The 24,027-nt window shown below is 43.8% G+C and overlaps 1 protein-coding gene across 7 annotated transcripts in view; it reads left to right on the top strand.

The window, feature by feature from the left end:
- Nucleotides 1–218: 218 nt before the first annotated feature.
- Nucleotides 219–24,027, top strand: part of LRRC8D (leucine rich repeat containing 8 VRAC subunit D) — an 88,988-nt gene continuing 65,179 nt past the window's right edge. For 3 of the 7 annotated variants that reach the window (XR_012669699.1, XR_007358019.2, XR_007358018.2), the window contains exons 1-3: nt 219–412; nt 13,865–14,015; nt 14,444–14,548. The gene's annotated coding sequence lies outside the window, so the exon portion shown is untranslated. Of the gene's footprint in view, nt 413–13,733; nt 14,016–14,443; nt 14,549–24,027 lie in introns of those variants that run through there. The other 4 variants (XM_048861013.2, XM_048861010.2, XM_048861011.2 and 1 more) reach the window with 4 other exon arrangements.

The following is a 24,027-nucleotide window of genomic DNA, read 5'->3' as shown; positions in this document are numbered from 1 at the left end:
AGCAGCGGGGGCGATCCTGCAAGCAGCAGACCTGGCAAGCAGGCGGACAACACCCGGGGGCCAAGCGACTGCTCTCTCCTCCCACACACCTGCGGCGAGCGGCCCCGCAGCACCTGATCCCTGGCAGCGCAGGGGTGCCGCGCCGCGCAGCTGGGAGGGGCCTGACGATCACATGGGCGCTGCCGCGGGGGCCATTGGCTGCGCCCTGCGCCGTGGTTGGCGGGCCCCGGGCTTGGGCTGGCGCCCCAGCTGCCGGGCCGGTCTCAGCCGGTCTCCCAGCGGAGCCGCGTGGCGTGTGGCTGCGCGGCGCGGGCTGCAGGGTGCTGCTAGCCGCCGGGAGCCCCCGTGGCCGCCCCGCCGGAGTGATTCGCCCTGCGGCTGCCCCTACCTGCCTGCCGCGCCCTCCGCCAAGGTTTGTTGCTGCAGCCCCGGGGCGCCGGGGCCGGGAGCTGCAGCCGGGGTGGTGCGGGCCCCCGGGCAGGGAGGCGGCTGCTGGTGCGGGTGCAGCAGCCGCGGGGGAGCGGTGCCAGCAGGGATCCCCCCGCCCCCGGCCCTGAGAATCCGGCTGCTTGGGGGAGCGTCAAGGTTCCCGGACAGCGGCGCTGCCCCTCGCCTCCCTCCTTTCCTCTGCTTCGCCCCTCCCGCTCTGTCTGCACGTGCGTGGGGCTTACCCGGCGGCTGTAGCTCCAGTGGCTCTTCCTTATGCAACAAACAGCCGCTTACAGGAAATGCTAAGAATAAAAGTGATGTTGCTGGCTGCCAGTGACGGATCATGTCTGCGCTGACTGACCGGGCAGCCCCAGAGGCTGGCCCGGGACTGTTAAGGACAGAGCCCGTGTCCGATTGCCAGATCAATACCGCTGCAGGAAAACTGAACATCTCTTGCCACCCCTGGTGTTCTCAGATAATTGCACAAAGTCCATATTTGTGTTGGCCGGGAGACCCTGTTAGAAGAGAGGTTAGAATTCACCCAGTACTAGCAAAGTGAACTGAAGCAGGCAGGAGCAGGACTAGTGTCCCCAGACTGATAGTTATACATACCCACCGTCATAAAAGTAGCTCTGCCTTCCCCTGGCATCAGGGGCATCCATAAACGCTTGGAATACCAGCTAGTGGAAACTGAAAGGGTAACTAGTTTTGCAGTTGACAGGAAGAATACTATAGTTCATCCAGAGAGATTTTCCTTTTTAAAATCTCTGTTTAATACTTTTACTGTGTGTGTGTGTGGAGCATTGCATGCCAGAGTATGATACTGGAGCAAGCCTTGGGTATGGAAGTGTACTTGATTTTATCCCACTGGGGATACATCCAGCTAAAAAAATCAGTCTCTTTCTGGACCCTCTTTCCCCATATTGCATTATGAAATCAGTGTGCAACCACTGATTATTTGTGGTTTTTCTAATGGGGTCAAATATTTTCTTGATGTTGCACTAGGCACAGATAAAGAAAGGGCCTTAACCTATGTAATATTAACATTTACTACATCAGCACAGACAGTCTTCTGGTCAATGAACCATCTTTATTTCCCTGCTTTTTAGGTATCCTTGCCATTAAATGGCAGTACAATAACACGTCTATAGTGTCTGTTGTATGGGAATTTCAGAGCATTGTCTATTAATCCTTGCAACCCCTCTCCAAGTTGAAGTTTTATTATCCCTGTCCTAACAATGTGTGACCTGAAGTCCAAGGTCACACAGAAAGTCTATGACAGAGCCAGTATTTGACTCTTAAGTCTAGTCTCTAGGTGATTGACTTATTGCTTGATAAAACCAAGTCTCAGGAATGCTTTTTGTAATGGTGCTGAAAATGTGTTTTTCCTGTCTATAGCAGCAGCTAAATTAGCTTCAGCACCAATTTGTGGTATATGTTGCCGACCATTGTTGTCAATGATGGTGTTCTCTCTCTTTCAAAATATATCTAGGGAAGGCTTAATTTCTGTGCCATACAAACAGGGTTATGTCCATCAGCTCTGGTAGCATTAAAGATAGAAAAGAAATTACCTATGAAGCCAAACGATAAGCAACTGCTAAGTGGACAGGGGCTATTGAGCTTCTAAAAAGTAAAATCTGATGGGATGCTACCAAGGTCCTCACACCTTCTTGTCAACTCAAGCCATCTTGATTATCACTAAAGTTTTTTTTCTCCTGCTGATAATAGCTCATTGTAATTAATTAGCCTCTTACTCCACTTTTTCGTGTTCTCTGTATGTATATATCTCTCTTCTTACTATATGTTCCATTCTATGCATCCGATGAAGTGGACTGTAGCCCACGAAAGCTTATGCTCAAATAAATTGGTTAGTCTCTAAGGTGCCACAAGTACTCCTGTTCTTTTTGCGGATACAGACTAACACGGCTGCTGCTCTGAAACCTACCAAGGTCCTGGTCCCCCAGTGTAACCTATCAAATACATTTTAGCCCTCTTTACTTCACAAGCTAAAGGTGCCCTAGTTTAAAATCTGTTAACTGTAGATCTGCTTTTCCAGTGGGTCTACACTCATTTTCTTCATGACTAAATTAAGGGCTTCAACAGTGAACGGCAATGAATGTTACATTATTTATTCACCATTGATCTTGGATCAATACACCAAGTGAAATGCTGTGAATTAAATCCATTCTCAGGGATTTATAACTTGGCTGTAAATCTTGTATTGTCTCATTAAACTTAACTTACACGGTCTTGGCCTGAGAGTAAATTATTCTGATGATATTTTATGTGCCTTTGTGATGTCTACCAATTCTTCAGCAGAGGCTACTGTACAGAAAATTAAAGTGTTAATATTAAAATAAAACAGTTTTTGTCCTAGATCCTGGACATATTACTTGTAGCCATTTTCCACATGGCATGAAACAAACAAGGAATGTCTAAACAGATACTCTTATCTGCTGTCAAGATTGCTTTGATAAGGAGACAAAGATTACATTGACTGTGCAAGGTGGGATGGAGGATGGCAAAGTATATTAAAAAAAATCGTAATCTCCAGAACATGATGCTGTGTATATGATGGGAGTTCTAAAATCCATTTAGAAGTGGGACCACTGTCTGTGTAACGTTTACAAACCCAGGGGAGATTAATAAAGCAACAACACTAATTCTAAAATAGAGAAACTTTCCATGCTGCTACCACATAGGTTATAACCATCAAAGGTAATATTGATAAGAACAAGCCTGTTCCTGTCATGACCATGTTAAGAACTGGGTAAGTTAAAGCAGTCACGCACACACAAAAATTAAATATCAAACATAGCACTACTATAACTCATTGGAACGTGCAAAATCTGGTTCCTCCATGGTATTCCATTGTTTAGCCTTGCTAAGCATTTTACTTCTGTGTGACGCGTGCAGCTTTGCTGGATGCACCAGTTTTTTACTGAGAGCACGTTTAGGTCACTTTCCTCTGACTTCAGACAAGTGTGTTTCTTTCCACTAGAAGTAGGTAACAACCAGGAGATACGCCAATTGTACATCTTCTTTCAGGGCATCTTTCCTAATTCCATTTCTGGTGAGTCATAAACTAATGCTGTTGCAGGAAGTGCTTCCAAATGCAGGAGAATAAGAAATGAAATGCATGGCAGCAGTCAGAGAAAACTAGCCAGAGCTGGCGCTAGGCATAAACAGACTAAGCAATTGCTTAGGGCCCCAAGCAGCTCAAGGGCCCCCACTCCATTATTAGTATGTGTTGGGGTGGGGGGATTCCTGATTAGGGCCAGCACTGGCTCTGAAACTAGACATATGTTCTGTGGTCAGAAGCACTTGTAACCGTGAAATAAATGTGATAGGTGTTGCTTTAATCCAATAGTGTGATTGTCCTGAAAATTGTCAGCTGAAGTTTGTTCTCTCTTTACCCCCATTCCTCATTGGTTCCCTGCTCTGTATTATGGTGCTGATTCAAAGCCTACTCTGAATTTAGTGGGAGTTGACTTCAGAGGGCCTTGGATCAGGCCCTGTGTCACTAGCTGGTTCTTCCCTCTCTCCTGATCCCATCTGTTGCTGTGTCATTTCCTCCTCTTGCAGTCTGGCAGTTGGTGGGTGGATGACCAAGAATCCTGAGTCAGTGCCTCATCGCAGTGGCTGCAAATGGTCCCTGTTACTGCACCTCTCTCAACCACAGTGGAATTGGCTAGTCTTAATCCAAGGGACCCTGGGTAATCTCTAAGGATTAGACAATGTTTTGAGGATTAAAATTCTGAATTAGAGCCTAGTGCTGGAGACAGACATCTTGCTGAAATGTGGCATACTTTGTGATGCAAGCAGTGTGGGAGCCCAGAGAAATAGACTCTAAAACCAGTTTCCAAGATACGTACTAACGAACACCTGATTATTCAATCATGTTTCTTTGGTAAAATACAAAGAATATAAGGTTTTCTTCTGCCTGTTAGAGAGACAATTTACAATTAAAAATGATTAAGTTCCTTGTCTTCATGCAGTTGCTTCTTGTTTTCACGTAGTTTTATAAATAATTTGTAGTATTACTAATAATGCACTTGAGTAGTAATATTTTTTTTTAAAATGAGCTTTTCACATTTTAGGCTGTTTCTATTTTTGTATTTCTTTCAACAGTGAAACTAGATTACTCAGTTATGTTTTTGTTTCTGTTCACTTCCATTTCCCTGGTTCTTCTATATTATCACAATGCCAAACATTGCAGGGGGAGGCTAACATCAAAACAATTTTTTCCCCCACTGAAGTGTTTAGAAAATACAAAAAATCTCCCTCTTTCCCCCCCGCCCCCTCCAAACTCTTGGTTTCTGTTAAGACTTGTAAACTCTTTTATAAATTTGAAACTCTGTGAAAGTGTTTGTTTGGCAAAGCAGACTAAAAACTGGGTTACAGGCTTTGGACCCAATCCTGCAAAAACATATGGAGGTACGTAATTTTCCACACGTGGGTCTGCTTCCCTGTAAAAGTCTTTGGCACCAGTCTTAGGAATGGATCTGCAAAAATTTACTGTTGGCCATACTGGTTGGCTTCCACAGGCTCATGTTTTTAGTGAGGCTCCGTCTACACTAGAAACTTCAAAGCGCCACCTTGGGAGCGCTCCCACTGCAACGCTTTGAAGTGTGAGTGTGGTCACGTGCGAGGGCTGGGAGAGAGCTCTCCCAGCACTCCTGGTAATCCACCTCCACGAGGGGAATAGCTCTGAGCGCTGGGAGCGTGGCTCCGAGTGCTGGGAGCCTGTCCACACTAGTCCTTTAAAGTGCTCAAACTTGCTGTGCTCGGGGGTGATTTTTCACCCTCCTGAGCCAACAAGTTAGAGCGCTATAAAGTGTAAGTGTAGACAAGCCCTAAGTGTTTGCAGGAGTGGGCCCTTAAATCATGTTTGAACACCGGACTGACATTTTCCAGTGTGATATCTGCCTCCAGCACTAGGCTCAGAAAAGCCCATTGTAATTCGTTGTTTTAAATAAATATCACAGTTTATTCATGGTGACAAGTGCTTCTTACCTTGAGAGCAATGGGTGAGTGAGGTAACACCTATTTTTGGACCAACCTCTACCTTGAGAACATCTTGGGTCCCATTTTCCAATGGTGCAACTCCTTTGACTCTATCAGAATTACACCAGGGATAGATTTGGCTCAAAATCTCTTGGGCTGAGTAAAATGGGTGCAGTTTTCTCTTATCCACTTAGCAAGAATAGGCACTGATTGCCAAACAAAACTTTTTCAGAGTCCCCATACAAATTTACTAAAGAACAAAGCCAGCATTCTCAACTTTCAACTAGCTGAGAATCATCTTGTTGTTTTTTTGACCTGTTAAAAAGCAAAGTGCGTCACAAGTGAGGTTGGCACTTTCTAACACCAGTCAGTAACGCTCATTTCCACATTGTTAATTTTAACTATCTGTTGCCGAAACTTGCTTTCATGAAAGGAATCAAGGCTCTTTTTCAGTATCTCTGTATTCTTTGTATTCTTCCAGTCTTGCAGACTGGCTTCCCATCTCCTTCGTGGAACAAACAGAGAAGACTGTCTTATAGGACCCTGATTTAGCACCTCCAGAAATGCCCTGGGGCCTAAAAATGTATTCCTCTGTGGGAGTAGATTCGTCTCTTGGAATCTAGCACGCAAAGTATCTGTTTCATTCATCTTTAAGGAAGAAAAGGGGTGGTATTAAAGTGGTATCAGTGCATCAAGCACCTGCTCGTTGCCGCTGTACAAAGAGAAAAGGAGGACTTGTGGCACCTTGAGACTAACCAATTTATTTGACAGGTTTCAGAGCAGCAGCCGTGTTAGTCTGTATCTGCAAAAAGAGAAGGAGTACTTGTGGCACCATAGAGACTAACCAATGTAGCTCACGAAAGCTTATGCTCAAATAAATTGGTTAGTCTCTAAGGTGCCACAAGTACTCCTTCTCTTTTTGCAGATACAGACTAACACAGCTGCTACTCTGAAAACTGTACAAAGAGAGATTTGTTTCCCTTTCTATCCTTTTCATCTTATCCGTGTGAATGAGGCTATGAAAATATTGTGCTGATGCATTCTTTAACGCTGTTACTGTCTACAACTTTCTCTTTCTGCTTGTGCCCCCCTCTAAGCCACCAAAGTGATGTTCCATGTAAGGGTGAAGGGGACAATTTGTACTACTCCACCTTTAAGGAACAACTGTGGTACAAAGCACTACCACCCTAGAGGAGGCTGGCAAAAATTTGCCCCCCTCTTCTTGAACAAAATGCTCTTTTTGGAAACAATGTTAGAGAGGGGAATGAGGAAATTAGCAGGCTGAATGCATAGGGCAACTAGCAAAAGAAAAGATGAGCAGAGCAGACACATTGTTCTGTGTAGTCCAGGATTTTATATTAAAGGTGACCTACAGAAGAGTGAGACAATTGAGCCTGTGACCTCTTTTACTGCTTGAAAAGTGTAAGGCTGTTCCTCCCCACCCCCCCCAAATCTTAGAAATATCAGGCCTGGTCATTCCTAGTTTTGCTGGGGAACTTTTTGGAGGACCAGAGAAGTGAAGTGGGAGCTTTCTCAGCCCTCAATTAAGGGGGAGGAGATGTTTCACACTTTAACAAGAGCTTCTCTTCCAATGTGTTTTTTTTTCTTCTGACGCTTGAATTAAAAAGCGGTAAACAAAACCCCAATAAACAAGAGTTTGAAACAATCTGAATAAAAATCTGTTTCCATCTCAATTGCTCAGGTTTGGCTGTCTTCATGTTGTCTTCCTACTAGTTCTCATCTAGATGTTTGATGTAAAGAAAGAAGCAAAGTTAAAACCTTAGGCCTTCTTTAGGCACTAGAAAGAAAGAAAAGTAAACAAACAAAAAGAGAACACAGTCTGATTTTTTGTCTTTTTCAGGTGGCCATTAAGGATATATCTTCACTGCACAGTTAACTGGATGCTTAGCACTCAGGTTAACTTAGCCCAGGTGGGAGCATTCTCACAGCAAAGCCCTACCCATGTTACTGGATCCCTGTTTTCTGCATATCCAGGGGGCATATCCTGTTGTTTTTTGTGCTGGGGCTTCCACAACTAATTGTGGGAAGACACTTTTCAGCATTTGAGTGGCTTTTGCTTGTATCCCCACTTTAACTAGGATTGGAACATGCCCTTGTTGAAGTGGAGCTGGAGCTCTGACCCACCCCGTCAGCCACGAAAATTAGCCCAGGCTTAAAGCACCTCCAAATCCAGTTTCAGAGGTTTTTCTGTGTGGTAGGATGGGGGAGAGTTTGGGCTAAAATGCAGGCAAGAGCCTGGGTTAACTCTGAAGTAAAGACATACTCTCAATGGGTTTCTCCATAAGGCTTTTGTTTTCTACAGGAACCTTGGCTTAGAACTTCCTCTAGCATTGTAAAACCTGAATGGTGCTAGGCCAGATTTCACATTTACTGGAGGCAGTACTGAATCAGTGTTGTTTTAAGAACTTATCTTGCTGCAAGATGATCTATGCAGTCATAGGAAAGTTACACAGTATTGTGACATTTTGGGGTTCACAGCAGACCAGCAAGGGGTTGTCACTGCCTGTCCTGTAAATCTGGGTGCTTTCTGTGCTATACTGCTGTGGCTAACAGTCCTGACACCAACTGCCAGCATTACAAGCATGCAGGTCCCACCCTGGCTTCACCAATCAGTTACTTTTTGCAGAGTGACCCCAACATCCCCCCCAGTCCTGAATTTCCCCAAAACTGTCTACCTCTGTAGTGTCCAGCCCTCTCCTGGACTGCTCACAAAAGTTGTTAGTCAATATGCTGCAGCTCATTAATTTAACTGGTGTTTGACAAGCAGTCTTATTTCAATCACACAACTGAAGTGGTTTATAGTAAAAGTGAAACCAGTTTATTAAACAAAAAGTCACATAGGTTTAAGCGATACCAAGTATAAGGAAAGAGATACAAGCAAACAAAAGTGAAAATATGGTTCTAAGACTAAAACTTAATTTCAGCAAGTTACAGTCTTTGCCAAAGTAGGTTTATTATCTAAACTTAGTTCCCAGAAACTTCAGCCCCCTTGGTTGAAGAACCCAGTGTCCTGTGATTTCAAGAGCTCTAGCCCCTTGAATCCCTCAAGTGATAACTCAAAGGTCTTTTTGCCCCACTTATATCACCCAAAATTCATTGTCTGTTTCAAAAGCCTGGAACGCTTCCTGCTGTTCTTCCCTTCTTGTGGACTTCCCTTCCCTCTGCTGATTTCTATGTAAATAGGGCTCCCACTGGTTTTATTCCACATTGCTTAACTTACACTAGAGAAATGTAGATAGTTACCTTCCCTCCTGTCTGGGAGAAAATTATTTTCTCCCAGTGTTTAGTCACAGACTTTAAAGCATAAGATCATGGAGTATCCATAATTCCTCACATTGTATTAATACATACATTTCACAATGACATTGATCACCAGTGTGTCATAGGCTGTCAGAAAAGACCTTACTCTATATGCTTTTATAATACAGTACTGTTGTATACAATCGGTTAATTCAGTTGCTTATCATTTAAGGTACAGATCCCCTCTTTATAGACCAGTAAACCTTTGAAACGTATATTCAGATAAAGTTCCTTTTCTCCTGCTGGGAAGAGACACCATGTGGTCTGGCGAAGACTTAATGTTGGTTCCTTCCCGTGTTAAGTTGATGGCTTTGTTTACCTTTTATGTAAATGCATTTCCAATGACTCTCGATTTACCTTGAAGACACATGCAAGCCCGCAGAACCACATTCTGGGTGGGGTGGGGTGCCTTTTAAAAACATGTCAGCATGTTTTGCCTATGTTTCCTATTCATACACCACACAATAATATTAATGGTCAGAGAGTTGTGTGGTTTTCTAATGGTACATTACACAACAACTGTTAGATGTATTGAGTATGTCAGGTCTGACAAGTTGCTGACACAGAGTAGTGAACCACCCGTGGGCCTCTGGGTCACACGTGTAAAGCCATGGTTCTAAGTAGAAAATTAATCCAATACACCACATGCCTTCTTTTTTTGTGTGTGTGTTCTAAGGCCAGCTGTAAACACAGACCTCAAGATGGGGATGAAGGGGAACTTTTACACTAGTAGCAATTGATGAAAGGTAGATACCGGGGTAAAGCACATGAATAATTGGATGATCTCTTGTGCAGAATTACTGAAGTGAGGTGTGAAAGAGAATGCAATGTTTAAAGTTAGAAGAGGGCTGATAAATGAATGGAGATCTTTATGTAACTTTTGTGTGTATATTTCAAGTTGTATTTCTTAAATGTTTGTTATTGCTAATAAACTCTGTCCATAGCCTGTTTGTTTCTGTCTACATCCAGTACTCTGATCAGCAAATAATGCATAAACGGATTGTAAATTAAGCTTTCAGGTCAAAGGTTTCAGCTGTGGGTATCAGTGTTATGTGCAAAGATATTGTGTATACAATACTTATCTGATTCTGATTAGTGCCTTGCACTGATGCAACTTTTGACACTATTATTCATTAATAAACCTTTCTCTAGTGTACTAATGCAAACATCCACTAATGATTCAAACCTGTCTACCAACTTACACAGTATAGACAGATAATGCTTTTTGCACAAATTCCCAAAAGGAAGTCAATAACCCTTTTAGTCTGACAGTTTGTATATTAAAAGTTAACTTGTTGGTCCAGACCAGTGAAAGGTATTACATTCTCTCACCTATCTACTCCCCCTCTCGCCCCCACAAGCACCACTATGGCTACACTTTCCACATAAATTAGCAATTGCCTTAATCAAAGATTCAGAGAGGAACCAGACTTCACGCTTAATCTATCCGAGGTTTAAAAATACAAAGCAGAAGCCTACATGCAGAGTTCCTCACAATGACTGCTATCCAGAAACTTGCATATGCATGCTCCTTTTCCATTTTTAAAATATATATAATAAATCCTAAGCCTTCTCAAACAGGAAGACAGCCAAAGAAAGAAACATGAAACCTTTGAGGCATTTTTTTTTCTCTTTAAAAGTTTTATTTTAGGTACTTGTTCTATAATCTATACCAGGCCTATTCAATATTTTATCTTGCCTGCATCTATGGTAGTGGAAGATGGAGAATAATCCTGTTCCTTCAAAAATACCTAAATCTCTTGTAGTACAAACACATCTTCATGTCTCATACTTCTTTCTCTGCGTCAAAAGTTGTGATTCTAGTCATTTACCTAAAATGCACAGTGAAAAAGGAGTAAGGATGGGTTGTACAATACAAGAACAGAAAAAAGTAACAGCTGAAATGGGGGAATGGATGTAAAAAGCATTAGAAGTCTGTTGGACTGGCACATCTTTGGTAGAATGGGTCATAGAGATCTGAAACTGGCCTTCCCTAACAAAAGAGTTTTAAATCTATATTATTTAAAAAGTTGTGGACACGTAAATTTTGTTGTTAATTTGGTAAGGGATTAATTGTTGCTGAATTGAGATAGATCAATCCAAGGCACTCAAACCAATTTAAGATTGTCCACAACAGACATTTACACCAGTGTAACAAAATCTATTTTAAAGTAAGACTGAAATCAGTGAAAATTCTGTCAGTATACTAGCCTTGAGTTACAGGAAAACAAGAATTGTTAGTAAATGAAGACAAAAAAGATTGGAAACAGGATCAAGTATGGCAGGTAGAGGAGATAAAGGGCAGCAATCTGACAAGATAAACACGAGTAAATTGAAAAGGCCTAGATCATACCATTCTGCAAGTGAAAGGTGGGGGGATTCTGTTTTTTAGACTAAACCTAATCTTATAATTGGAAATAAGGTCTTTGTGCCCAAGGCACTATCCAAACATGCAAGTTGCACCAATTTAACTAAAATCTATTTAAAAACTGATGTAATTAAACTGGTGCAAATGCATGGCGTAGATGTGCACACATCAGTTTCAGACTAATTATATTGATATAGCATATGCCTGTAAATTTCCTGATGCAAGCTAAATCAATATAAACCAGGTTTAAATCAAATGCAGTGTCCCCACAGAGTTTTGCACCATTTAATTACATCAGTTTAAAATTGCCTGTTCAGTTACCAGGCCAGAGTTGAAACACTGCTGGGGCAGTATTCAGGGCTACTACCCCTCTGGATTTCTTCTGTGGATAAAGAGAGGACTGCAGGCTTCAGAACTTATGTCCACTTCTCCCAAGCATTCCATTCATTTCCCTCCCACCCCCCTTTTAAGGGCTTCTTCAAAGGCAATTACATTTGTCTGAAAATATTTTTACCTGCCAGTTGACCAAGTTTGCATAGCCTTGCACTGAACTTCTCAGTTTGGGGTGTAACATGATGCTAAACCAAAAGGGGGCAGGGGACATGGAACCACTGGCATCTGGTTAGCAGCTTCCAAAATTGCCGATAGTTTAAAGAACTGGCTGATGACAGCCATTAAAGCCTTCTAAACAATCCTCCCAATGCAGTTTAAAATGGTTGGTGACACTCTGAATGACTTCTCTCCCAGAGAGAGAAAGAATAAATAAGAATGACGGACCATAGGGACTCTGGCCTGGGGGGAAGGAGACATGAGCACCCCGAGTCCTTGGTGTCAGAGGAAAGGGGGGGAATGCAGAACTCCTGGCATGGAGGCAGATTTACAGGGAGTCCCTGAAATAGAGTGGGATGGGAAGGTGGCAGCAAGCTTGAGGGGGAATGGAAGACTACAAGGAACCCCTGCTGGGTGCAGTGAGTTTGGCCACCAGAAGAGACAAACTGTGACCCTGTATTGTTACAAGTAACACCTAAGGTTCTTTCCACTCAGTGTATGTCTACGCTGCAATTAAACACTCATGGCTGGCCCAGGTCAGGTGACTCAGGCTAGGGTTGTAAAATTGTGGTGTAGACATTTGGACTCGGTCTGGAAAATCTCTACACCCCAGTTCTATAACCCCAAGAGCCTGAGTCAGCTGACATGGGTCAGCTGTGGGTGTTTAATTGCACACCTTGTAAGGCTAGAGGGGAACAAAAACTCATGATATTTTGAGGGCCTGTCTCCCATGGTTTTTGAATGCTTGGGATTAGCAATACTGGGAGAGGTTCTAGAGAAGGCTAAGATAAGACTGGAGCAAGTTCATCATTATTTTTTTAAAATAAAAATAAAATAAGGAGGGCACTTTTGAACTGGCACCCGAGATTCATGGGATTATTTGCAGATGGTGATGTCCTTGCTGTACACTTGAAGCAGCATGGGTGAGGATGTTCCTACACTTGGAAAGGTATCAAAGTAGCTATTCCAGAATGTATATTTAATGGCTCAGTATGGACACTTACTCTGGAATAGCTATTTTTGGGACATTTCCAAGTGTAGACAAATCCTCAAGGGGAGTGCTGCTGATGAAAGCACAAAGGAGGATTTATGCAGAAGGGGAAGCGAGGCACTAGGGTACACAGGCAGTGAGGTTGCCTTTTTCACCACAGCTGCAATCTCACCAAGGTGGGAGACCATAGGATACCTTATCTACCTCTGAACTGAGACTGCTTCCAGCATTGAGCAGTTGATGCAGCATAATAGGCTATAAAGGTTAATTATCAGGAAAGATTAACGGGCCTTGTCACAGCATTCGCAAAAGATCTGGGCAGGTCATAAACATACATCATCTTGCATCCTCAGGGACTCTTAGTTATTGATTTTTTTATTCTTCAGATTTCGCTGATTTCAGAAGGGAGTTAACCTATGGGTCAGTCTAGCTTGCCTATCCCTCTGGACATGCTAGACCCCGGCATTAAGTATCTAACATGTACACACGCCTTAATCCTGGCCATAAGCTGCGATATGCCCCACTCCACCTGCTGTCCCGCAAACGCCGCTACCGCGCATGCTTCGGCTAGCCCTGTAATATTTTTTAAGAGCTGTGGCGATGGGTATATGTGCTTGTTATGTGTGAGTGAGCATGATTGATGGGAAGGGGCATGCCAGTGAGCAGGAGCCGTTCCCAGCCAGCATGCAGTAAATATGCATTGCTGTCTAGTGCATCTTTCGGGCAGCAGCGAAAGTTCGCATTTTATAACCTACCTTTGTTTCAGTAACGCAATTACCTGCAACCCCCTCCCACTGTCAGCGCCTCCAGGCCGTGACACCAACAGCCAGAGGCCACCGGCAGCGGTTCGCTTTGAGCTCCCCTCCCAGCGCAGGGATCAGCCTGTCTCTCCAGCCAGCCAGCGAGGGGCAGACGTAAACAATTTCCTATCCTCCCGCTCCGTCTGGGCAGCTTTGCAGACGAGGCGGCTGCAAACTTTACGGACGGCGCGCGAGGCACAGTCTGCGGGGCGGGGGGCGCGGGACCCCGGCCGCTCGCGGAGAGGCGCGCGCGCGCGCGGGCTGCCGGCGGCTGGGGCGGGCTGCGGAGGCGGGTCTGCGGGCAGCGGCTGACAATGGCAGGGGCGCCCGGGCTGCCGGCGGAACCTCCTCGCCGCACGCCGCCAGCCGCGGGCTTTCTCTCGCTCTCTTGTCGCGCAGGAAGTGCCCGGTGGTGCGCGAGGCTGTCAGACCTGAGGGCGTGACTCTCGGCTGCTGGATTCCCGGCCCCCCGCGCCCGGAGCCCGGTGAAGCCCGAGCTGGGTCCAGCTGAAGCAGGCAGGAGGAGGAAGGAGGAGCGCAGCCGGATCAGGTACAGAGACGGGGTTGGGGGAGAGGGAGGGAGAAGCAGCCGCTGCCCCCGCGCCCCCCGGCAGCCCCCTCTGCTAGGCAACGGGGTGGGGGGGGGGTCCATAACCTGGACCATAGCGTCTGCCTTGTACAGCTCCTCCGGCGCGCGGCGCACGGGGGGCTGCGTTGGAAATGGGCACCTTGTTTTCCTGGCTCAGGACTTCGCACTGAGCATGCTTCTTCCCTGTGGCCGGCTTGTTCCAGCCTGTGATCGCCGGCTGCTGCTGCAGCTTCAAGCCCTTTGTTCCTGCAGCCTCCCTAAATGATCTTATCACGGCCGGGGAAGCGGCTAGGGAGCCTTCAAGACAATGGTGGTGTCGGCGAGTTACCGGAGCGTGAGAGAGCCGCTCTGCTCCGGGGGGAGAGATACTTAAATGTTACTTTGTTCAGTTTTCAGATGAATAAGCACGGAGTGAGCACGGGGCTGTCATTTTTCTCAGGCAGCGATCTGAGATAGGGAAGAGCTAGCTGACCTCAGCTGCCTGTGTGGAAGCAGTAAGTTACCTTTAGTCTTACTCAGCCAGACCTGAGTGTAATTGCCTTTATCGGCTGACAATCGGAATTACCTGGGAGTCAAAGCTGCTGATCCAGACTTCTCTGGATTAAGCCACTAGGTGATTGATGCTCCTTGAACATGCCCTGTTCTTGTGATGGGCAAGATGCATGGGCAAGCAGCACAGGCCTTCAGGCTTTGCTGTCATCTCCCTTCCACCTACAGACTCCCAAACAGACTTCAGATTTCTTCAGCTGCAAGAGATGGGGCCCTGCTTCCCCATCTACATCTTGCCAAAGGCAAAAGCGAGCACCTTTTTCTCTAGAAATAAATTGGAAATAGTGGTATTTGACAAGTTTGTTGTGCAGATCTTTGCTTTCCATTTTGAGGTTTAAAATTCAGCATCAGAATAATGATGATAATGAGTGTGAATAATTTCTTTTTTTGGAAGAGAGTTATTCTGAGTGGTGGGAATACATCAGTACAACTGTACTTAATCTCTCTATATAACAAACACTGCTTAGAGTATAAACAAGACTGTTATTGCACAGAATAGCCAATAAAAGGGCATGTCAAATGTATGGGATCATTCTTTCTTTTTGGAAAGCACTATTTGGCGTTTGATTGTTATACAGCCATGTAAATATACATGGCACCTTGCCATGTGTTTGTTGGAGGCTGTTGCAGTAAAGATGCTTGATTTATAATGAAATATGTTTAATACATTTATACATTTAATAGAGCAAACAAATACAAGTACAAGGGAAGTCACATATCTGTGTTATGTATTCTTTTTGCTGACCCATCACACTGCCTGCTCTATCTTCTGAATGATACTGAAGGAAATGTAACTAGCCAGGGGCATGGCTAGTGGCTGCGCTAGGAAGTAGCTTTGATGGACATAGGTTTGGTGTACATGACCAATTTATGGTGGTATAACTACATCGCTCGGGAATGTGGAAAATCCACACCTTTGAGCGATATAGTTATACCAACCTAACTCATGGTATAGGCAGCGCTGTGGCTCCCATCAACAAAGTTTACTGCCTCTTGGGGAGGCAGAGTACCTATGCCAACGGCATAGGTAGCATCTTCACTAAGCATTACAGCATCACTGTAAGTGTAGACAAGCCCATAGTACCTTTTTATCTTCTTTCATACTTTTGTTTGATAGGAGTTGTTGCCTTTTCACTCAACTGACTCCTTGACTCCTGGGTGTCCAAGCACTAAATGTTCTATGAGGGAACCTCATGAATGTGTCAGCTGTATAAAGTGTTGTGCAATGATTTAGATATGATCTAAATACTCGTGGGGCATGTAAGTGAGATGAGACTGTGATTTGCATGAAGATGCAATTTGTTGCTGGTGTAACCATAATCTACAGCTGAGATACAAGTGGAATGCCCTAGTGCAGGAAAAGAGGGGCACTTGGGGTAGGTGTGGATGAGTGAGTTGGCATATAAAAGGAGACAGGTAATATGCATTGAGTATGTAGGGCATGTGTATTCAAGATTACATCGCAGGCTTGTGGTAGTGACATAAGGGCAATTCCGTAATATTGTAGGATCTCAAATGTTTGAATATAGAAGGAGCCTAGAGTATTAAAGAGCATTATTAAAATAAATAGAGGTATGCCCTCCCTTTCATGCCCCCAACTTAATTCTGCCATAAAGTTGCTTTCTAGGTAATATGCACTGTTTACAGCATCTTAGACACCCAGGGTTGCAGCACAGCTTAGACACCCAGGTGTGCCTGAGTTTGTTTGAACACTTGTCTCAGTAACTTTTAAAACAAAAGAATGTGATACCAGCCTGACTTTCAGAACTACTGAAAACCTTTAGTTCCTGTTGATTTTAGGTGGAGTTTTAAGTGCTCGGCACTCCTGAAAATGCGGTCCATGGTATCTGATTATTTTTTTTTTTTAAGCAAGTGGGCTATATGCTTCATATACCTATAGCAGACCCAGCTATGACTCCCTGGGTGTGTAGGCTGTTCATGGTAGTGACTAGTGACCTGGTCATGTATCCTTTAGTTGCAGAAAGTCCTTTTTGCTGCTGTCATTGGTGTGTGTTATGTCAATAGGACCCTGCCCCCAACTCACAGCATACACAAGTTCTGCACTTAAGCATCAGAGAATGGGACTTATACTTGGCACCTTCATGCATGTCTAATTGACACATGGATGATGATAGTGCAGTTCACTGGCAGTTTGGATGCCAAAATCTGAATCAAGGCTCTGTTGTCAAATTGTAAGTACAAATTATAACTCTTAGTACACTTTCATTTGAAAACTTTACATTTTGAAGAGTGATTTTATGATTTTGTCAGAATTATTTTATTCTTTATGCTAACAGGGAAAATATATAGCCCAACCTTCCAGGACCGTGTTACTGGGGAGCTAAGGAAAATTGAATGTATTAGCTAGAGTGGTGCCTGGCAGTTACAGATTTTCTAGTTTTAATTAAAATGATTTAGAACAGGAAAGAATTTGCTGTGACTGTTTTTGTAAACTGAGGATTTGTACTTGCAAACAAAAGTTCCACATTGCCAGAAAGCATTGTTAGGTTTATCTACGTAGCTGTGCAAAAATGACAAACTGGCAGAATGATCCAACTTCTGAAAAAAACCCATAAAATAGCTGGATGTTCTTAATTATTTTTGACAATTGTTGTCTCTTTAATTTTAAAAAGCAGTTAGAATGGTGTCAGGGCTACTGGTGCTTTGGTTTAGTAGGGACTAGTATGCTTAGGTCCCAGTCCTGCAAAGGCTGAGCCATGTATTTAATTTTATGCCCACGAAGAGTCCCATGGGCATCAATGAAGCTACTAACATATTTAAAGTTAAATATGTCTTTGCAGGATCAGGGCCTTAGTTTACATCTAGGACTGCAGATTTTTAAGACAGATTGTTTACTGTGTATATACTGTGGGTCCAGTTCTCAATCACATTTTCTGGCCAGATGTCCCACAGCACTTTATCTGTTTACCTGATTTGAATTTATTTCAAACTAATTTGGATCCTACTTTATTTGTCTACAGAGATGGTTCATGTAAATGGTCCATTGTGAAACTGAGGGCTAGTCTACACTAGAAGCTCTATAACAGTGCAGCTGCACTGCTATGGCATGTCTGGTGAAGGCTCTCTATGCTGATGGAAGAGAGTTCTGCCACCTCCGCCAGAGGTGGTAGCTGTGGCAGCGGGAGAAGCTCTCCTGATGACATAGCGCTGTCCACACTGGCGCTTAGGTCGATGCAACTTATGTTGCTCAGGGGGTGGCTTATTCAGACCTCTGAGCGACACAAGTTTAACCAACATAAGTGTTAGTGTGTACAAGCCTGTGCCTTTTGCATTTTCAGTGAAATTTACAATTAAGGCTATGTCTGCGGTACCTCTTATGTCAGCAAAACGTATGTTGCTCAAGGTATAAGGAATAAGCCACCCCCCCAACTGACATCAGTTTAGCCAGGACACGTGGTAGTGTGCACAGTGCTATGTTGGTGGGAGAGCTCTCTCCCATTGGCTTAGAGCAGCTACACGAGAGATCTTACAGCGCCACAGCTGCGTAGGTACAGCTGTGCTGGTGAAAGCTCGCGGGTGTAGACGTGGTCTCAGTCTAGGTACATAACTCCAGTATGGTTAAGGAAAGGCAAGCTCCTTTCTGGTATGCACTGAGAAGGCTTGATAATTGAAGGAAATGGAGAATGCTCTGTTAGTGTAATTGGGGGAATATAAACCAGCATTCTTTTGATTCAGTGACTGGCTTCCTGCCCCACAGGGAAGAGGTGGTGGCTTATTCACTTGGAAACATCTCTCCAAATGAAGTGATAAACTAGAGTGTCTTTGTTAAAGAGTTTGAGGAAAGCTAGAAGCTGAATCTACAAGTAAAATAGCTGCATAAAAGGATGAGGGGATTATTGAATCGTTACTAGAAACTATATGTCTATATGCAAGGCCTCATGTATTCCACATGCAGTTGACCTAAATCCTGCAACGGGGCTCCCTAGTTTCTGCATCAGTTTGATGTGGCAGCAGATTTGCATAAAAATTGGAGATTTTGATTTAAATAAGAAAATAATGCAGCTAGTGTGTTATACCTTGAGTGAGTTTGTTTGTATTTTAATATGAAAGTTAACGTTATTCTGCCCTTACACAATCTATATTGAAAATTGGCAAGTCAATTCTGTGTTATAGAAGTTGTCACTGGGGAAGTGGGATTTTTTTGGTGCTGGGTAGAACATGTTCATCTTGCACCTGATAAGGCTTGAGAGGTAATTTGGGGGATAACTACATAAGCACATTTTGTTTGCTAAAAATGATCAGCAGTGAAATGAACACTGATATTTAAATCATCATTGTTAGGCTTCAAGATTAACACCCCATTGAGATACGTGGAGCAGTCGTACTCGTGAGGCTTTTTCAAGCTATCTGCAGGCGTGGGTTGACTACACATGGCAGGTCTACACTGGGAACGTACATCAGCATAGCGACATCTCTCAGGGTTGTGAAAAATCCACCCTCCTGAGAGACGTAGCTATGCCAACCTAACCCCCAGTGTAGACGGTGCTAGGTTGACGGAAGAATTCTTTCATCAACCTAGCTACCGCCTCTCAGGGAAGTGGATTACCTACATTGACAGGAGAACCCCTCCTTTCCTGTTGGCGTAAGTGGTGTCTTCACTGAAGCACAACAATGGCGCAACTCAGTGCTGCAGCAGTGCCAATGTAGTATTTTAAATGTACACAGCCTAAGTGTGGCCATAGCCACAGTGCTTAATGTGATAAAAGAATCCAAATAGAAACCAAAAAGCGGTGTCAGTTTATACTCTGCTCACTGCTGGGTCTGGTCTGTAGACAAATTTTCAGTTAGGGATGTGACTCTTTTGCAGTCCTAGTGTAGATGCAGTTATACCAGTATACCATATTTCCCTTCCTGTATCAAAATACGCCATACCAATATAAGCACTTCTGTACTGGTACAAATGCATCCACAATAGGAGGTTGTACTGGTTATGACTATACTGGTATATTTAAAGCAGTAGGACTTGTTTATGAAGATGAGGCTTTGGACGATTTTCTTTGCAACTATATTATAGCTAGAAATGTATATTTTAAAAATTATAAAAATAGCTTCTGTGACTGCAGAACGGTGGAATATGTAGGCATTAGCAATTATCTTCAAAATTAAATAAAAAATGTAGTTACCACATTTCACTGACCAACTCTTTTTTTTGTAATATAATTTATGTGGGTTTGTGTGTGTGGTGTGGGGGGAAAAATCAGATCCAGCTAAGGCATTATTTATATCTATTTCCTACCTTCTTCACTGTTCCTATTATAACTTCATGGATCAGCTGCAGGTTTTACTTTGCTGTGTAGACGTACCCTATCTGCACAAGGTGCTGAAAACTTGGTGGAGGTGGATTGAGGAAGGCAACAAACAAACACAAAAAGGCCTGTGGATAAGAAGTAACTTGTCTGAGGATTTTGTGTCTCTCTCCTGTCACCAGGCCTGATGCAAGTTTTTGGTACCTTGTGTAGCTGGAACTTCACATTACAGAATATCAGTATTCCAGCGAGAGAGAAAAATAAATCTAATGGATTGGTTGTTCAGTGCATCAGTGACATCCACAGTTATGAAAACTTATCAATAACAAACTCAGAGTAACTGTGGTGTCCTGAGTCAGCCTATTGTAATTTGTTTATGTAACACCAGTTTTAGTCTGTGCTGATGGGCTATTTTATTTCATGTGTCTAAGCCATGTGAGTCTTCGGCTGCAGGAGAGAGTGAGAATGGAAGGAAACTGTAGTCTGCTAAAACAACAGCTACAGTCATTAGTGCTGTTAACACCAGCTGCCAGGGGAAGGAAAAGTGGTGGAAGTGGTAAAGATGTATGTATTTAATAGGGCTGTCAAACAATTTAAAAACTTATTGTGATTAATTGCAAGATTAAGAAAATAGTCTCAATTAATCGCAATTTTAATCACACTGTTAAACAATAATAGAATACAATATAATTATTTTTGGATTTTTTTACATTTTCAAATATATTGATTTCAATTACAACACAATACAAAGTGTACAGTGCTCACTTTATACAATTTTTATTACAAATATTTGCACGTAGAAAGATAAACAAAAGACAGTATTTTTCAGTTCGCCTCATACAAGTACAGTAGTGCAATATCTTCATTGTGAAAGTGCAATTTACAAATGTAGAATTATTTTTTTACATAACTGCACTCATGAACAAAATGTAAAACTTAGAGCCTACAAGTCCACTCAGACATACTTCTTGTTCAGCAAATCACTAAGACAGACAAGTTTGTTTACATTTACAGGAGATAATACTGCCTGCTTCTTATTTACCATGTTGCTTGGGGGCTGCATCTTGCCAGAACCCACAGCCATCCCTCAGCCCTCTGGCCATTCCTGGCTCACCAGGGGCGCCATATCAGATTTTCGTTTGGGGTGTGTGTGTGTATTGGGGAGGAAGTGTGTGTGTGCGCGCATGCAGGTGCGCATGTTGGTGGAGCGCTGTCTCTTTAAGCAAAACACTCATGAGCCTGAACACTTTTTCAGCCAGTAGCAGCTGTTATCAGCAGCACTCACTCCTGAGCCACCAGCAGCAGCAGACAGGCTCCCCCTGTTCCCTAACTCCAGCTCAGCGGCGACCATGTACACAGGAGAGGGAATGGGAACACCCTTACATCACCCGTTCTGGCAGGCTCCCAGTCCAGAGCAGCTTGGCCAGGGTAGGCTCCATGCGGGAGGGAAGGTGGAAGTAGCAGTGGAGCATGGCGGTGGGAGAAGGGGCGCCCCTGCCCTGTTGGCATGCAGCAGCGCCCCCCTGAACTTGACACCCTGGGTGGTGGCCTCCCTCGCTCACCCCAAGGCTGTCCCTATCCAGTGGGGAGGTGATGGTGCAGGCGGTAAGGGCCTGGGCTCCTCCCTCCCCCATGAAAAGTGTTTAACTGGCTCTCCCAAATCGCTTCAGCCAGTGCCTCCCTCTTTTCCTGGCTGCTGCCAGTCCGGTCTTCAGAGGTGGGCGATTAACGCTTGTTTTAAAAAGAAGTGTTAATTTTGTGAGGTAATTGCAAGCATTAACTGCTATTAATTGACAGCCCTAGTAGAAAGTACATGTTGCTTTAAACAACACATGGCTTTGTTTTCATTGTAAAAAAGGTGCGTATTTATATTGAGATATCTGCCTCCATGTAAAATCTTAATGGAGACAAGGCAGATAGATTTAACTTCATTGTAGCTAGTAAAGGTCAACTCAATACTCCTTACCTGGAGTTTACTTCACAAAGCCATGTCAAGGTAAAAACTACCTGTGCCTTGTCTTCTCTAGGATTTTACATCAAGGTAGCTATCAGGATAAAAACACTCCATTTATGCATGTCATAGCCACTTTTTAGGTAATAGTAAGAGATTTCACTGATCTGTGCTGGTTTTGTGTAATGAAGATGGATAATGGCCTTATTTGCCTACTGTTCATTGTCGTTGTTTTGATCATTCCCTGCATAGCCAAGAGTTCATTTGTTGTTAATAACAAAGATAGCCATGCTCTCTCCTAAAGGAGCTAGATGTAACTGCCACCACTTCCTCTGGTGATTTACCCAGGCTATCAGCAGAACCAGTTTTATCTGGGTTGAGCTTCAGCCAGCCAGTTAGCTCTTCAAGTCAAGTTTTGGGTTAGTCACTGGGAAGTGTTTGGTACAACATCTGGGTGAGATGAGACTGGTGCAAAACTAAGTGTCATTAGCAAATTGATGATGTCCTCTCAAAATGTGCCTTGCATCAAAATGTTGCAGTTCACCATCTTAATTCCTAACTGTGTAATGTATGGGAAGCCCATCAAAATTGGGCTACACCTGCTCCATTTTCATCCTTTGCCCGGAGGGGACAGATTTTTATGGGTGTGGGGAGACTGTCAAAATAGGGTCTTACACCAGTTTTCACCCTGGTCCTAAGGAGGGCACACTTTATCAAGTATGGGCCACCCATCAAAAAATGTCCTGCCAGAAGTGAAAACTGGAGGATGAGGCATGTTTTGATGGGCTGCCACAGCTGCTTTTGTGTCTTCCTTAGGGTCAGATTCAGTGTACTTGGGAAAGTGAAACCCTTGCTGAAACTGAGGGCAAAATAAGGACAGGGGCCTCACCAAGGCTTCAGTACTCTTATGTATTTATGCGCATCCCGTATATGTGCTCTTTAGGAATGCTAAGTTTGCACATACTCCTAACAAAAAGGTTACATATTGACACTACAGTAATACTGAACCCCAAACAGTGAAGGGGTAGAAAAGAGATTTTGTGGCAGTGGCAGGCTGGCAGAGTTCTTTTTGAAGGATCATTTTAATACTGCTGGGGTATTGTAGCAATATTAATGATCTGTTAAGTCACCTGAGCCCAGATTTCAAAGGTATTTAGGCATTACTGCACCCAGCATTGCAACACCTAATTGATTTAGGAACCTAAATCTCATTTTACAGAAGGAGTTTAGGTTTTTAAGTGCCTATATATGAAGATAAATAAATTGGCCTTTTAGGCAGAATATATATTAAATCACTAGGCCAGTGTGTGAAATGTAAAAATAAATTGGCCATTTAGGTAGCAAAGGAGAATGCCCAATGCCAATGGTTATCTTTATGGTTGCATTTAAATATTATCAAATAGTCAACAAACAGCAATGCAGGTTTGAACACAGTGAGCTTAAAACTAGCTCAGATGCATACGTGCACAGGTCATCTAGTCGGATACCTTTTCATCAGCAAACAAGACAAGAGGCTGGTGTGTTTTTTCTCCATCACATGATCAGTAACTAAAGGTCATGTGTGATTCCTGAGGGTATGTCTACACTAGAAGTGCTGCAGCTGCACTGCTGCAGTGTAGGCACTTACTCTAGTGGCGGAAGGGTTTCTTCCTTTGCTGTAGTAAATCCACCACTCTGAGAGATGTTAGCTAGGGGCCTGTCTTCACAAAGGGCTTGGCTACACTTGCGAGTTGGAGCACATTAAATCAGCCCCGGGCGCCCTAACTCCTGAAGTGTCCACACTGGCAAGGCACGTAGAGCACCCAGACTCCGTCACTGAAGCGCCCTTGGTAATCCACCTCCGTGAGAGGTATAAGGCTTGCTGCGCTGTGATGCCAGTGTGGACGCCCTGGTCTGTTAATGCGCTCTGATCAGCCTTCATGAAGTGTCTCACAATGCCTGTTCTAGCCACTCTGGTCATCACTTTGAACTCTACTGCCCTGCCCTCAAGTGACCAACCGTCAGACCTACCCTTTAAATTCTCTGGGAATTTTGAAATTCCCCTTCCTGTTTGCTCAGGCCGGCGTAGAGTGCTCTCAGAGCATCTTTCCAGGTGACCATGCCTCCAATCGCCAGGCGATCCCCAGTATGGAGCAGTGGCGAGGTGCTGAACCTCATCAGTGTTTGGGGGGAGGAAGCTGTCCAGTCCCAGCTGTGCTCCAGCCAT

The sequence above is a fragment of the Caretta caretta genome, chromosome 8, assembly GCF_965140235.1.
Source record: "Caretta caretta isolate rCarCar2 chromosome 8, rCarCar1.hap1, whole genome shotgun sequence".
In the NCBI taxonomy this organism is placed as follows: domain Eukaryota; kingdom Metazoa; phylum Chordata; order Testudines; family Cheloniidae; genus Caretta; species Caretta caretta.
Note: the sequence above shows the minus strand (reverse complement) of the source record. Positions and strands in the feature narration are given on the sequence as shown.